General features: G+C 42.5%; 1 protein-coding gene across 1 annotated transcript in view; it reads left to right on the top strand.

The window, feature by feature from the left end:
- Positions 1-17175, top strand: part of BNC2 (basonuclin 2) — a 584547-nt gene that overhangs the window by 39895 nt on the left and 527477 nt on the right. The window lies entirely within an intron of this gene.

Genomic DNA, 17175 nt, shown 5'->3' with positions numbered 1-17175 from the left:
GAAGCAGAAGTTAGGAAGTGATGGACAATTTTCAGAATTTTAAAAGCTATCATCACATCCAAGAAGTGTGGTCCCCTAGGGAGCAATATTAAAATAGGTGCTTTCTAATTTATTTATAAATGATCTAGAAGTCGTGATAAGCAACAAGATGGCCACATTTGCAGATGACACCAGAAATCAAAAACAGATTGTGAGTCTCTCCAAAGGATCTCTGCAAAAGGATCTTTCCAAACAGAAGATTTTTCACATTACCTCTGGCTGCTGCTCAGAAGGGCTGTGGGGAAAGGCAGGAAATCGCCAGCCTTCCCTGACAGATAAGCAGCAGCTGTCTTTCCCTCTGCCACACTGCCCGCCCACACAAGTGGTGGTACGGTGGAGGCCAGAGATGGGAGCGGGAGGACTTCCCCATCCTGCATCGCCAAGTGCCGTGCACCATGGCCTCTCCTTCCCCTTGGCTTGCCGCTGGAAATGGTGGCGGGCTAGGAGAGAAGCCTGATTTACCCAGGGCGATCATGCACATGATCACCTACTGAGGTTAAATGACCCACAGCTTTGTTTAACTTGGGTAAAACCCTGAGTTAAATAACAGGGCTACCACATTCAGGAACAGCTGGGTGTGGAGAGTTATTCCAATCAACTCATATCATGTGAATAGCTTTAATGAGCAGACAACAAAATTACAAATGTGGTTCAGTATAAATAAGTGGTGCACTTTGGGGCAAGAAAAACCCAGCTTTGCATAAAGAAACTGAAACTTAAGCCAGATAAGATGGAAGTGTTTTGAGCTGGTAACACTGATTATCTAAGTAGTGAGGTAAATATGATCTTAGTTGTGGTCACACTCCTTCTGAGATACAACATTCTAAACTTTGGGGTACTCCTGAACCTGATCTTGTCCTTGGGGGCATAGATAGTCTCCAACAGGTGGTGTGTAGGAGTGCCTTTTACCAGCCATGGCTGTATGCCAGCTGGTAAAACCTTACTTGAGAAAAGTCTGTACTTGGAAAAATTTGTTCTGACTTCAGTTACTCATGCACTGGTGGCATTCAGATTGGATTACCACAATGCAGTCTACCTGGGGCTGCCCTTGAAGACAGTTTGGAAGCTTCAGCTGGTACAGAATGCTGCTGAAAACTATGCTTATTGATGTTAGTCACGTCACAAATATTGCACCCATCTTGCAGCTTTACTGGTTACCAGTTTGCTTCTGGGCTAGATTTGAAGTGCTGTTCTTGACCTTTAAAAATCTACATGTCTTGGAGCCAGAATATTTGTCAAACTGCATCCACCTGCCAGGGTGATCCATTCTACATTGCAGTCTCTGCTCACAATCCTGCCATTGACTGAGATCCAGTTGTCAGGGACCATAGACAGTGCCTCTTTTGTTGTGGCCCCTTGGCTTTGGAATGCCCAACTGGACAAGCTTTGCCATGCTTCCTCCTTCAGGGATTTTAAGAAGCACTTAAAGCCCCATCTTATTAGAGAGGCCTATTAGTGTTTACTCTGTCTTTATCTAATGGATTTTTAATTTCTAAATCTGGTTTTAATTGGGTTTTGTTTGTAATTGAAATTTATACATTTTATTTTTAAAATTAGTTTTATTGTCTTATGTGATCCACCCTGAGCATTGCTACACTGGAGAGGTGGGATATACATATTTTCAATAAATAAATACGCTGGTACACACTGGGGTCTGACCTGTGAATGATTAAGCAGACAAGGGATCGTGAGGTTGTGGCAGACAGCTGAATTTTGGTGAAAATGACTGATGTTTTCTGTCAGGCCTGTCCAGGAAGAGTGACTTTAAGGGGCAAGTCAAAAGTTAAATTAAGGTTTTTCTGCCCCATTAAAGTCTATGTGTAGCAAGTGCTGGTGGAGTTGTGCATAGTGTGACCAATCTAACAATGAAGATAGAATGATGACACATTTGCCAGTCCTCTGGAGCATCATACTGGTGTACACATTATTCTGTCTGAGTACTACCCCTTCTTGTTTCCCACAGTCCTCTGCAATCAGTAAGGGAAGCCAACTAGTAGACAGATGGGGAAAGCCAAGTGTGTAGTTAGAGCACTATGAAAGAAAATGGTGGCTGTTCGTGTGGTGTATGGAATGCATTTGAAAATGTATGAAACAGGCCTTTTTACTATTTTTGGCCTGTGTACAGACAAAAACATACAGGCTATATTAGCGTAAAGGGCTTAGCAGAAAGGCTTACTTCTGAGTAAGGCTGCCCAGATTTGCAGCATCCCTTTTCTTCTCCTCCCTTAACCCTCTCTTCATCAATAAACTATCTGACAAAGAGTGTTTCCCTCAGGCTTCAAAACTGCCTCAGTGTCCTGCTGCCCATCCATGTGACTTGCGTGATAAGAAGATGCCATTAACATCTATGGGCTGGGCCACAACACCTACTTTATAGAAAACACTGAGGTAATCTCAGTGAAATTTAGAGTCGGGTCACGATCAGTGAGACCTGGTTTGTGAAGCTAAGCGACGATCAGGGCAGGAGCCCTGGGCAGCCGGATTGGCCGCCCACATGATTGCCAGCTCCAAGACGGAGCTGGCGGGAGCTGGGGAGTTTGGGGGCCATGCGGCCCCAGGAAGCTCCAGTATGCCTTGCTTGAGTGCGCAGGGCATACTGGGGAGACCGCTGGAGCCTCCCCTCCGGGGGTCTACTCACGAGTAGCCGCGGCGCGGAGCCACTCCGCGACTACTCAAGATTGGGAAGCCCAGGTTAGCAGAGTGCTCGCTCCCCTAACGCGGGCTTAGGGGAGGGCTACAAAAGCGGGTGACCCGCTTTGACTCAACCGGGCTTGGCTGCGAGCCCAGTGAGTCTCACGATCAGTCGAAAGCGGGCTAAGCACCCTTAGCCTGCTTTTCACTGATCGTCAGAATAGCTCCTTAGTCTATTTAGTGCCTGTTTACAAAACCCTATTCAGACATCTCTCCTTACTCCTAAACCTCTGTTTTCACAATGGAAATTTCCATAGGACAGTGATGTTCATTATTTTTCCAACGGGGACCAGTTTGGTAAAAAGAACAACTCTAGAATGTGAGAGCTATTTTGCCCTATGCTGATCTCCATGCAGTGTTGTGCTTTCCCCAGTGCTGGTGGTGGCAGAGGGCTTTAAGAGAAACAGAGCCCTGTCAAGCCCCAGAGCCATCTTGGAAGCCTTACACGGAGCAATTTAAAGTGTACTCCTTCCCAGGGCTGCTCCCTAGTGCTCTATGGGGAAAGTAAATCCGAGCATGCTATGTGCACCTTTGAGATACTGGAGCATATCACAGTATGACTGTAAGATTCTAATATAGTGTAGAATATATTAAAGTAAGGTAAAGTGTACCGTCAAGTTGATTTCAATTCCTGGCGCCCACAGAGCCCTCTGTTGGGTTTTTTTTTTGGTAGAATACAGGAGGGGTTTACCATTGCCTACTCTTGCGCAGTATGAGTTGATACCTTTTGGCATCTTCCTATTTTGCTGCTGCCTGATATAGTACCAGCGGGGATTTGAACTGGCAACCTTCTGCTTATTAGTCAAGCATTTCTCCACTGCGCCACTCAACGGTTTAATGTTGTGAGCTGACCCAAGCAGTAGTGTACTGGAGGGGCAGGGTATAAATACAGTGGTCCCTCGACTTACGAACTACTCGACATAAGTATTTTTCGAGTTACAAACGGCAGTTTTAGATCCGGTTTTAGATGCGGTTTTTTCGACTTACAAATTTTTAGATGGGGTTTCCTCGACTTACGATTTTTAGATGGGGTTTCCTTGACTTGCCTGCCTGTTTACTGCCTGTTTATTCTTGAAAAGAAATGTTCCTGTGCAGTTTGCAAGCCTTACTGGGAGTCTGGGTCTTTTTTCTAGGCTCCGGAACGCATTAATCCGTTCCCAATGCATTCCTATGGGAAACCGCTTTTCGACTTACAAACTTTTCGACTTACAAATGTGCATTCGGAACGGATTAATTTCGTAAGTAGAGGGACCACTGTATTGTAATTAAATGAATAAATATATAATATATAAAAATATAATGCATTTCAGTGTTGCAATTCAAATTTTACATAGGGAAGGGGACTGGATTGCTAACATTGTAACAATAAATTTCCCTTTCACAAACCACAGAACTTTGATGATAAAAAACCCTTCCAGAGTTAAGACTATCTCATTTTGGTTCAAGCTCCACAAAGCTAGTAAATTGGAGCCTAGCTGATTATTTATTTTATTTTAATTTAATTTTATTTTATTTTATATCCCGCTCTTCCTCCAAGGAGCCCAGAGCAGTATACTACATACTTAGGTTTCTCCTCACAACAACCTGGTGAAGTAGGTTAGGCTGAAAGAGCAGTGACTAGCCCAGAGTCACCCAGCAAGTATCATGGCTGAATGGGGATTTGAACTCAGGTCTCCCCGGTCCTAGTCCAGCACTCTAACCACTACACCACACTGGCTTAACAGATGAGGTGTCCCTATATGTCCCTAAACCTGTTCCGAACTTGGTACAAATTGGTTAGGTGGTCCACAGGTTAGCCCACTTGCACCTCAAATGTTCATGCATCCACCATCTTGAATCAGGATGGATGGCATCTTTACAAACTATGCCCTTGAGCCGTCCCTATGTGTCCCTACATCTATAGCTAATTTGGTTCAAATCGGTTAGGCGGTTCACAAGTTAGCCCACTTGCACCTCAAACATTTAGGCATCTGTCATCTTGAGTGGAGGTGGATGACGTCATCACAAACTACACTGTTGTGTCCCTACAACTTTACCCAATTTGGTTCATATTGGTCCAGGCACTGTGAAGTTGGTAGGGTGCACAGTGCATTGTGGGGATCCCCTTGGCACTGACCGGGAGCCTGCTCCTGTGTCAGTGCCGTATTGGAGCAGCTGGAACTCGCACACGAGCAATTAACCTGACTTAAGGGCATGCTCAGGTCCTTTAGCTTGGCTAACCAGCGCGCTCTATAGGCGGGTCTGCCTCCGTGGCAACACTGGGATCTGCAAGGATCCCAGCAGTTCTCATGGGCAGCCAAGCACAGGCTTGGCTGTCTTAACCTGGTCTTGGCTGCTTGTGAGAACAGCCTCCTTGTGTGATAAAATCCCCCCCCCCCCGTATTGTCCCCCTCTGTTGTTGAACAGAATTTTTGGAATACAAATTTGACTTTGCTATACTACATAGTAAGCAAACCTGTTTGTCAGTGCCAATTTAAATGTGAAATATGAAACTCCTACTTTTTAATTATAAAGCCAAAACTGTTCTGTGCCTCTGTAAATATTTTTTCTGGGCTAATTTTTCCTTTGTGATGATGGCTGTCTTAGATAACCATTTGGCATTGTGTTCTGAAAACAACATGACTTATAAAAGTCTCACACTTCTGTATGGGACATCTTCAAAATTAATGCTTAAAATATTTTTTAATCCTAAAATGCTTGACAGCAAAGTCTGTTTGGCAAGTAGTTCCAGTGTTTTGTCAGGTTCCTTTTTAAATCTTCAGCCTCTCTTCTCCACAATAGGTATATTTTCAGAGGGCCTGGCAGAGAGGGAGAACGGGTCACAATGACCAAGGAAAGCATACTTCTCTCCCACATTCCACTTAGTGCATTTCAATTTAAAATCCATTTATACATAGTCATATGACTATACTGCTCATTAGGTATTTAGGTAACTTGAGAACTTCAGTGTTTTTCCAAAGTTGTGTGTTTGGGGCCTTTAAAAAAGCTTTGTGTTTAGAAAGCAAAGTGTGCGTGAGAAAGCAAAAAGAAAATTGGGAGGGAGAGTAAAACTTTCTAATCATATTTTCTTTCAAGTCTAATTTTCTAGTATTTTATTGTAGGCTGTATTTTTCTTGTTAACAAAATATGATGTGTGCTGCAATGATGACTTCAAAATAATTACTAAAAACAACTGAAACCAGTGATCCAATATACTTTTTAACAAAGTGTTTAAAAGTAAGTTTGTGCAGATGAACAAACTACTCTTGGATAGTTTGATCATCTGACAAGTGGTAAGGAGAATTTTATCATGCATGTGTTATTTTAGCATAATTTTTGCAAATATGAGGATTTGTGTGGTTTAGATTAATCTTAACTCTAGTCTTATGGGAGTTCACTGAGTATTCTTTACTGAAGTGAACATTTATTGAAGCCAGCAAATATTCATTCATTCATTCATTCATTCATTCATTCAGTTGTTTAATTTCTATACTGCTTTTCATTAAAATACTCCCAAAGTGGTTTACAGCATAACTTCCCTAAATGCCTGCTTAGAGGCAGTAATGGGCTGGATGAGAGATAACAAACTGAGGCTGAATCCAAACAAGACAGAGGTACTCACTGTAGCGAGCCACAATTCAGGAGATGGAATAGGTCTACTGGTTCTAGATGGGGTTACACTCTCCCAGAAGGAACAGGTTTGCAGTTTGGGAGAACTCCTGGACCCAACTGTGATATCTCAGGTGGAGATGGTGGCCAGGAGTGTTTTTTATCAGCTTTGGCTGATATGCTAGCTATACCCTTTACTGGAAGAGCATGACCTTAAAACAGTGGTGCTCATGGTGGTCACCTGAAGGCGTGACTACTGCAGTCCACTACTGGGCTGCCTTTGTATGTAGTCCAGAAACTGCTATTGGTGCAGAATGCTGCCACCAGGTTAGTCTCTGGGTTGTCCTGAAGAAACCATATCACTCCTGTTTTGAAAGAACTACAGTGGCTGCCAGTGGGTTTCTGGGCAAAATACAAAGTGCTGGCTATCACTTATAAAGCCCATAGCAGCTTGGGCCCAAGGTATTTAAGAGAATACCTCCTTCGTTATGAACCCTGCCACCTATTAAAATCATTGGAGATGGGGAGGTTCATCTGAGGGTGCCACTGGCTTGTCTGGTGGCAACTCTCTGTAGTTGGCTGTGGAATGCATTTCCTGCTGAGATTAGAGCTGCACCATCTCTGATGGCTAATAGGAAACAACTGAAGAGATTTCTCTTCAGCCAAGCTTTTTAGTTGAAGTTTTTAGCTGATTTTTATTTATTGTGTTAACTGTTAATTTTATCTGTGTTTTAATAGTATTAACTTTTTGTTAGTTTTTGTTGCTGTAAACCACCTAGAGACCTCGGAGGTATATAAATATATAAAATAAATAAATAAAACAATGCACAATTAAAGAATAAATTAAAAGTATAAATATAAAATATAAATATAATACATGTACGTCTCTATTTAAAAGTTTGAAAACCTATATAAAACAAAATAGTAACACACAAAGCAGCAACAGCAGCAAACTGTTCTCTCATAGAAAAGCCTGGATGAAGAGCCACGTTTTTACTTCTTCTCTAAAAACTGTGTTGGAGACTGAGGAGTGATTTGAAATGTGATTCACAGGACATTCCTGGCACCTTTAAAATTTAGAAGAGCAGGTACATACTACCTCCTCTTCCTGTATTGGCGGTGCTCCCCCTCAGTGATCTTCATGCACCGGTGGCACTCTTCCCTACCTGCCCTCATGCAACGCTGGCATGCACATGGCCTTTGTGCATGCAACCATGTCACCATGGTTGCTGAACACAGAACTGGCCACTGTGCATGTGTGGACACCATATGTTTGCCTGTATCATGCTTGGGCACCTTGGAGAGAGTGCCACCACAGCCCAAAGATAGCGGGGAGGGGGGGAGGGGAGCACCACTGATACAGGAAGTGGTGGTGAGTGACAGAGGAGCAGGTATGTACCTGTTCGCCACCATTTCAAAGATACCAGGGATGTGCTGCAGATCACATTTTGAATGGTGATTCGTGCATGTCCCTAGCGGATGCCAGCTGGGAAAGCATTCCAAAGCCTGGGGTCAGTGACTGAGAATGCCCTGTCCGGTGTGCTGGGCAGCCGAGCATCCCCCTCCATTAGCGTGTAGAACCTACCCCCTCCAATGATCTTCTCCCATATTTTGGGGAAAGGCTGCTAGAATGGGCTGTTAGGACAATTTTCTGGTCCTGCTCTAATATTGCCATTCCTTTCCAAACAGTTTTTCTACAAACATTTAAAGAAAAACAAATCTAGCCTTCAACTATTATCTGAATCATAAAATTCACACCCTGAATGCCCCAAAGTCTCCCATATTTTTGCAGGTTTCTATCATACCTTCTGATTACTGTAATAGTTGTACCTGCCGATTAATCATCTGTCATATATGCTGATATGTTTCCTGTTAGTTGTAGCAAGTAACACAAAGTGACACATTTTCTCTCTCTTTTCTCTCTCTCATCATCCTCTCCACTCTGCTTCTTTGAGCCAATGGGAAAGATAGAGGTTTTTTAGCCTGGTCTTTTTAACCTTACTGATTTTTATTAGCCTACTTTCCAGTAGGCTTATGAGATCACCTGGCATTTCGTATGTCCGTGTGCCTGTGTGTGTGCGTGCCCCCCATCAACTTCACAATACCTGGACAGATATGAACCAAATTGGGTACAGTTGTAGGGACACATAGGGATACCTCAATGGCATAGTTTGGGATGATGTCATCCACCCCAATTCAAGATGGTGGAAACATCAAGATTTGAGATGTAAGTGGGCTAACATGTGAACTGCCTAACCGATTTGAACCAAGTTTGCTACAGCTGTAGGGACACATAGGGATGCCTTAATAGCATAGTTTGTGATGATGTCATCTACCCCGATCCAAAATGGTGGATGTGTGAACATTTGAGGAGCAGGTGCGCTAATTTGTAGATTGGCTAAATGATTCGAACCAGATTTGGTACAGTTATAGGGGGTGGCACGCAGGGACTCCTCAATGACATAGTTTGTGATGATGTCATCCACCCCAATTCAAGATGACGGGAATGTAAATATCTAAGGTGCAAGTCGGCTAACTTGTAAACCACCTTATTGATTTGAACCAAATTTGCTACAGCTGTCGGGACACATATGGATGCCCCAATGGTGTAGTTTGTGATGATGTCATCTACCCGGATCCAAGTTGGTGGACGTGTGAACTATTGAGGTGCAAGTGCACAAACATGCACTATCTAACTAATTTGAACCAAATTTGGTACAGTTGTAGTGAGTGACACACAGGAACACCTCAATGGTGTAGTTTGTAATTATGTCATCCTCCCTGATCCAAGATGGTGGATGCGTGAACATTTGAGGCACAAGAGGTCTAACTTGTGGACCTCAATTTGAACCAAATTTAGTCCAGTTATGGGAAAGTAGGCAGATTAATTCTTACTAGAACAAGTTCTTCTATATTGTATATTATTCTATATTGTAAGGTTGTTCACACAACTTTTTTCTGGGTGGGGGGATGGCAGGATAGCACCAACCTCCCCCCCTGACTATCCAGGGATAATCTGAGCCACAGGGCTCACATGCCCACACTGTGGGTGTTGCAGAAAGGCCAGGGAAAATGCATCCTGGCCTCCAGATATCACACAATGCACTGCATGACAAGTGTGGTGCATTGAGGGATTTCCCCTCAAGCTGGGTGCTCCTCCCCTCAAGTTGATTGAAGCCCGAGCACACATACAACCCTGGACCTGGGTAAAAGGATCTTAAAACTCTTAAAATCCTGGGCTATCTAGGGAGGCAGCGTTGGTATCGCTTCCCAGGTACAGCTGCCCAAGCCTGGGTAGGGCTGCTCTTGTGAACAGCCTTTGCATCTATTTTGTAAACTGCCCTGAGCAGTAGCACCGAAGGGGCAGGGTATAAATATTTTTACTACTACTACTACTAAATAAATAAATTGTAATAACATAAAGGGCTTGATGGGTGGCCAGGCATAGACTGGAGATGGCTGTGGTTAAATTGTGACTGGTAGGGCAGTCAGCAGGGTGAGTAGTTTGAGCTGGAAGTCATATAATTGCCAGCTACTAAAATTCAGTTCAAAACTGTGGTATTCATAGACACATGGATATTGATAGGCAGACAGAGCGGGGGGCGGAATTTACTCTGTTCTAGGATTTGTGTGTTTAGATCACAGCTCTTGTCAATGGTCAACTCAGTGCAATTATGTTCATAGCATTCTCAAAGTGCTATGCTCTTTTCAGAGCAAAAGCTGTAATCCATGGGGTAGGCAGCTTGTGGCTCTCCAGATATTGCTGAACTCCAGCTCCTCTTATGCCCAGCGGTAATAAATTGTAATTGGGGGTGATGGGAGTTGTTCAGCAACAGGTGGCACCAGCCAGTCCTTGGTAGAGCATGTATGTTTCTAAAGAATTCAAGCGCTGTTTTCTTTTTTTGTTTTGATTGTACTTTGAATTGTGCGTTCGCCCCATTACTCTGCTGGGTAAACCACTCTGCAAACATTTTGCTGAAAAGTGGTATATAAATATATTCTAAACTAAATTAAATTTGGTGAGTTTTTGTTCAAGACATTATGGTAATTTTCAGGACTACCCCCCCAAAAGTGGACCGTCATTGACATGAACAGATGCATGCACAGGGACCAGGATAATGCCCATTTTACCAACTCTTTGGCAACACTGGTCATGTGGTAGGCATCAGGAGGAAATAGTGTGTTGGCTGATCAATGTGTGAGTGTCCTTGTTACATGTCCCATTTTTTAATGACTCAGTTCTAATGGATGATGAAGCATATGGTACAATCCTCTTATTGGACTGTTCTACCTTGGGGTTCTCTCTCATTGGACTGTTCTACCATACGTCTAAATGGGAGAATGTCTTGAAAACATCTCCACATCCAGAGCTCCCTGGAAGTGGAAATCTAACTCAGAATGGAGAAGATTTCTAGCCTATCATGTTAGCTGTTAACAAGCAATTTCATACATGCATGCATTCTTAAGTATTACAACGGTGTGAGAAAAGATTGTATCTTATATTTCCCAGCACATTTGAATCCATTCATATACAATCTTGGAATGGCACTATGAATTCTACATCATATTGACCTTGTTTCAACTGTTCTGACTTGAGATTACATGTGTATGTTTGAATATGCATTGTTAGGAGAATAGGATGCAATCCTGGACATATATAATGCTATACTAGCAGTTGGAGAAGTACTTGGAGCTGTGACCTAAATTTCTCTTTGTCTCTCAAAGTATAATTTTGTGAAAATAAAATCAAACCTCTAACTTCTGTGAAAGTTACAAAATAAGTAATTGGAAAGCAACATACAGTAACTGAAAAGACTGTTTTAGGTAGTAGAAATGTATTTTTTTGATTCCTGTAGAAAACTGAAATAAATCTTTTTTGTCACATATGATATTGTTCCTTCAGAATTGTGCTTTATTTGCAATTCAAATTTGGGAAATGCAAGGAAAGACTTCTAATATATTTTTATTTGTTTTTAATTGCTTCTTAATTTGTAGTATTGTTTTAGATTTCATTTTTAATGTTTAATGTTTTTCTCGATTGTAGAATGCCCTGAGAGCATTGTCAGCTGGGTGGCATACTCCACAAACAAATAACAAACGAAACTTCTTCCATTTAAAAGTGTGTCTTCCCAAGATATTCCTAGAATAATATCTCAGTACCTTGAAATGGTTTCCATTTTTGGATTGTGACATTTTGGTATCTTGTTCTAGACCAGGTTGAGGTAGGAACCTGGGAGGGACATAGATCTTGGAAAGCTTTGCGGAAAAATGGGTAAGGACCACAGTTAGCTTCAAGTAGGAATCCACAGAAGCTGAGTATAGCAATGTAAGAGCAGATTGATGGCTTTTATCGCTGCTGCCCAGGCAAAGTGGATTGGCCCTAATCCATCCTTAGGGGAGGGTTTGTTTCTTAAAGGGTCTTGCCTGATTTTTTCAGTGCTGTCTCTGATGGTGCGGGGGAGGGGGGCTCTAATAGGACCCGCAGGTCCTCAGGGACAGTGTTCCCTCTAATTTTTTTTTCATTTGTGTGCAGATTAAGTTTTATTTTGGGGGTCAGTGTTAAGGCAGTGTGTGCTCATGTGCATTCAGAGTGGGGCCTTCCTGTTTCAACCTTAGTGGGATCTAAAATTAATTGAGCAGACATTAAAAAAAACTTGTGTGCATGCGCACATGTCCACGCCTTAGAGGGAACACTGCTCAGGGGACTTCTCAGAGTCAGAGGATAAAGGCAAGGCTGTGTCCTCTTGTGTTGGCTTGAGTTCCCTTCTGCTTCTGGTGTGGGAGTCCTGTGGCATGGGGTTACCCAGGGTCATAGAGTCATCCCAATACTCCCCATACTCATAAGGAAATGTCCACCTTATTTGTGGGGTCCTGGATCCAGGGTCATGACATGTGCTTGGGACAGTACTATCCTTTATTGTCACAGGTCCAATTCATAACCTTGCTAGACCCGTGATAATTTTGCATGGTAGGACTCTGGGCATGACCAATTCCAAATGTGTGGAATTTCTCCTCTGCTATGAAGGTAATATTGTGACTAGGGCACTCTTTTTGATGGGCAGTAATTGAGGAAATTAGGCAAATGTGTGGAATTTCCATATCACATGTGATGCTATTTTAATGGTTGGGAGAGGGGAGCATGCCTGGCTGTCCACTATAGAGAGACTTGCCATCCTAGTAACTAAGGGCATATAAATCACAACATATTGTTCCTTCTTATGCACCTTCTGGCTGTCATATTAATTTTTTTCAATAGCAACATTCCACAACCAGGACACCTTGTTTTTATGCCATATTTTTCCTTTTTGCTGTGTCCTTCCTTATAACATTTAAACATTAAGTGAATAAAAATATATTTTCTCATAATTTCTGTGCAGTCTATTGCTTACTTTCTTGTTGCTCCTCTCTGTTGAAGCTGCTGTACAATATCCTGTGGGCATATGGTATCCAGAGCTGAATGAATCATATGTTGCTTATTGTATTTTATTCATAGGTCCTTTTGCATGACCAAAGATGAGATATACCAAGACAGCAACAGGAAATGTAACACAAGTAGCTCAAGGAAACCATATTAATTTTGTATTTATAAAAAGGAAATACTCATGTAAATTGAATGGAATAGAAGATCCAACATGTAATGAATGGAAAGAAGGAAAGGCTTAGTCAAGGCTCCATTTTTTGGATATATCTTTGGAGGAATACTTTGAAAACTGAAGAACAGATTTAATAGACAAATGTTTCCATTAAAAAAATATTAAAAAGTGAAGATTGAAAGTCTGAATATTCCAGCAAGATCTCTGAGATGCAGAAACATCTAAGGGAATTCATATTACTCAGTCCTGACTAGATCCATTAACACACCAGCTAAAACAAGGGTCTCCCACATTATTTTACCTATTTGTGCATTGGGGTAAAATAGATCCCTAGCATTGTGCTATGTACTCAGAGAAACATTGTACTTTTCTATGGACCCCAGTCAGTGAGGGCCAGGCTACATCATATGAGGGAGAAGAGTAGTAGTGTTCTCAGCTACAGGGCTTTTACTTTTCTCCATGAATGAATAGCAGTCATTCACTTGATGCAATTTGAATTTGGGGCTAAATGTTTTCCCTGCCAATAGAAACCACAATTATTAAGAATCCAGCATTCTCCTAAGTCAGGGATGGGCAAACCTATTGTGGCTGGGGATGATGGAAGTTCTAGTTCAACAACAACTGGAAGGCAAAATTTGCCCATCCCTGTCCTAAGTGCATAGACTTGTCCTGAGTCCTGTTTTTTGGTCATAGAACAGTATGATGGAGCCTTAGAAATTGGCCCAGAGAGTGGCCGGAACATATATGATGTGGTACCATTGCTAAGCTGACCCAGCTGTATAAGCTGCTGGGATGGAGACCACCTAGAAGCCTTGCGGAAGTTCATCTGAGTAAGTAGAGGGATATAAGTGTGATAAATAATAAAATTACAGAGATAAATAGAGGAAGGCAATCCTTGCTTTGCTTAGATAATGAAGAAGAAATGTGGTGTTGAGTTAATTTTAAATGTTGCTTCTCAACTAATTGTGGGTCATAGTTGTGAGGAAAGAAATTAGCAAATAAGCCCATACATCAGGTTCATCAAAGAAATGACATAAAAAATAAAAAATTCAGAAGCACTTTGTGGTTGGTCTTGATATCTAAGAGATCTTGGAAGAGCTTTGATTGCAGCAGCATTATTGCAGCACTCTTCACTTGCTCATCCTTTCTGAGCCTTCAGCGCCAAGTGCTCAAATAGCTGAAGCTGACGTTTCTTACCAGTTGATAACCTATTGATAATCCCTTGGGTCAGGATTGCTTGGAAAGGAATAACCATAAGTGAGTGGTTGCATTGCTACAAAATCCCTCCATCTTAAAGCTGATATTATAAACCATTTTTAATTGATTTCTTGATCTATACAATGAGAGGCCAGTTCTGACAGTTATATATAAATTTATTTACTATCCCACTGTGGCTAACAGTATCTAAAATGATCAATACAATATTCAATAAATATGCAGCTAATTGAAATAAAGCAATAATAATAATAAAATTCTAATAGTAAAAATCTATTACATCATCCAACATTGTCAGTCAATAAACAATCTCAATGCAATCTGGAAAGGCTAAGTTAACTATCTAAAGGCTTGCCGGCGGGGGTGGGTGTGGGTATTTTCTGACCTCCTAAAAGCTGGTACTGAATGGCCTATTGAACCTCTCTAAAGTTCTCTAAGAGAATGGTTCATAATTTAGATCTAGCACCCAAAAAGGTCTGTCCCTTGTACTAGTCAATCAGACATCAAACAATGCCAGCATTCTGAGTGAGGTGTCTGATGAACTTAGCAGATGGGATACTCATGATAGAGGTATTGGTGTTCAGTACAACAGCTATATTGGGATTGGGGATACAACCTGTTCTGGATGGGGTGCACTCCCTCTGAAGGACCAGGTGCACAGCTTGGAACTACTCTTGGACCAGCCCTGTTCCTTGAAAATCAGGTAGCGACTGTGGCCAGGAGTGCCTGTGCACAAGGTTCAATAAATTTTGACTCAGTTCTCCAGCCATCTATCTATATAATTTTTTCTCTTAGCCAGACAGCCGGATGTGTGGGGATGTGTGGTCGAATGCGTGGCAGACCAGAAGCGGAAGGGTGGGTGGTGAGGCAGCGGCAGCCTCCACGATGGGGGGAGGTGGCAGTGGTAGGCCTGGATGCGATGGGGAGGTGGGGAGGGTGCTGGCAGTGATGGGGAGGCAGCGGTGGCCGCGATGGGGAGGTGGCGGCTGTGGGCCTGGGTGCGCTGGCGAGGCGATGGCAGCGGTGGTGGCAGCGGCAGGCCCGCCTGCGGTGGCAAGTTTGGGGCCCAGCCACGGTGGTGGGGTGAGGAGGCGGCTGGGCCACCAGGAAGAGGAGACGGCCCAGGAGGGGACGGACCGGCTTTAAAGCCGGCAGTAAGCCACGGGCGGGGAGCAGGGGAGCACTGGGAACAATGGGAAAGGATTGGAGTGGAAAGGGCAGGAGAGAAAGCCCCGGAACAGGTGGTGGGAGCCGGTGGCACTGGCAGTGGGGAGAAATAATGGCGGTTGGCTGACCCCAACTAGCGCACAGATGCTCTGTGCAGGCTCAGCTAGTATAAAATGTTTTACTTGTCAAATTGTTCCTCGAGCTATGTTGGTACATTACTCATCAGGATTATTTTCATTTGTCAGGCATCATATTTCATCCTAAGCCCTGCCTATGTATAGCTTTGGATAGTGTAGCAGCTATGGCCCTTCCTTGAAAAAACATATCTGGCTATAGACACTCATGCCTTGGCCTTGATCTCGGTTAGATTATTGCAATGCGATCTGTATGGGGCTAGAGTTTTGGTGGAGCCTTCCGGACCAGAGCATATTATTCCAATACTATTTGAATTAAACTGGTTCCCCATCTGTTTTAGGATTTGGTTAAAGGTGCTTTAAAACCTTATTTCTTGGACCTTGAATTCTCAAAGTATATAGTACAGTAGAACCTCATTAATCACAGGTCCGGCACTCGTGGTTTTGCATATCCACGATTGGGTAATTGGCACTTGACCTCAGTATATGCGTGGAAAAACCAGGAAAAAAGGGTTAAGTCCACATATACGCCGACTGGAGGCAGCCAGAATGACTGTGGAGATAATACCCACAGAACATTCTGTGTTCCGGAGAAATCAGGAGCCATTTTATGGCTCATTTTCACAAAGAAAGCATCAAAAAAATAGTAATTTCACCAAGAAAAATGGATTTTGGTGCTTTTGGGGTTGTATTGCTGGAACACGAGAGACCTGTGGAGCACGGTAGGGCATTTTACAGCTATATTTAAGGCCGTGTTCAGCATTTTTAAAAGCACTTAGGAACCTAACCCCCAAATTTCCATTGCCCAATGCCTAGGTATTCATGATTTTGGTATGCATTCACTAGCTGAGAATGAGATTTCGGTATTCCATTCACTAGGTGAGAATGGAACCCCCACGAATACCGAGGTCCTCCTGTAGTAACTTCAGTCTTAGAGTGTACTTCATTTTGCAATCTAAAATGTGGTTTCTTCCAACACAGCAGTGATGCCATTGTACCATTAGGAGTTGTCTTGCAGTATTTGCCTTCATTAAGCCTCTTTACACGTGGGTGATCCTTATTAAGTATTCAAAAACTGATTATAAATTATAGTAAATAAAAACTAAAAACAATCAAACAAACCTCCAGCTTTTGTAGCATCTGGTCCTGCTACAGCTTTTGTAGCATCTTGTCAAAAAGGAAGCATTTCTCCTTAGTCAAGACATAGGCTCACAGTGATTCAGATTATAATGGATTGTGATTAAGATTCCCAATGTATACATGGAAGGAGTGAAAGATCAATTCTCCAGAACTAAGAAGAAGTTGAGCAAGACAAAGTTACTATATGTGCTTCAGCTTACTACTGTCATATTTGTATAAATTTTCATTTTTCAAGAGCTTCATTAGTAAAAATGTGTCAAGGAGCATAGTGTATAACCACATAATCAGAAGATATGTAGTATGCTCCACATTCATATGTTGCTCCATTAAAGGAGAGCTGTACTGTGCAATGTACCTTAATGCTTCTTTCCATTTTCCCACAAATGCCTGCCAGACTTGTAACATTGCAGTGCAAATTCAGTTAGGGATAAATAGGTTTGGGAACTATGACTGGCATTGCCTGCTCTGGAGTGAAGAAAAGATTCCAGAAGCATGATAGATGGTGAAATGAAGCCCTTCCCCAGTGTGAAATGAAGTCCGTGCCTAATTTGGAGATAACAAAACATCTGGTTTTTCAAGTGATCAAACTTGCTATGCAGTGCTGCAAA

Source organism: Hemicordylus capensis, chromosome 2, assembly GCF_027244095.1.
Source record: "Hemicordylus capensis ecotype Gifberg chromosome 2, rHemCap1.1.pri, whole genome shotgun sequence".
NCBI lineage: Eukaryota > Metazoa > Chordata > Lepidosauria > Squamata > Cordylidae > Hemicordylus > Hemicordylus capensis.
This window is presented reverse-complemented; position numbering and strand designations above follow the sequence as displayed.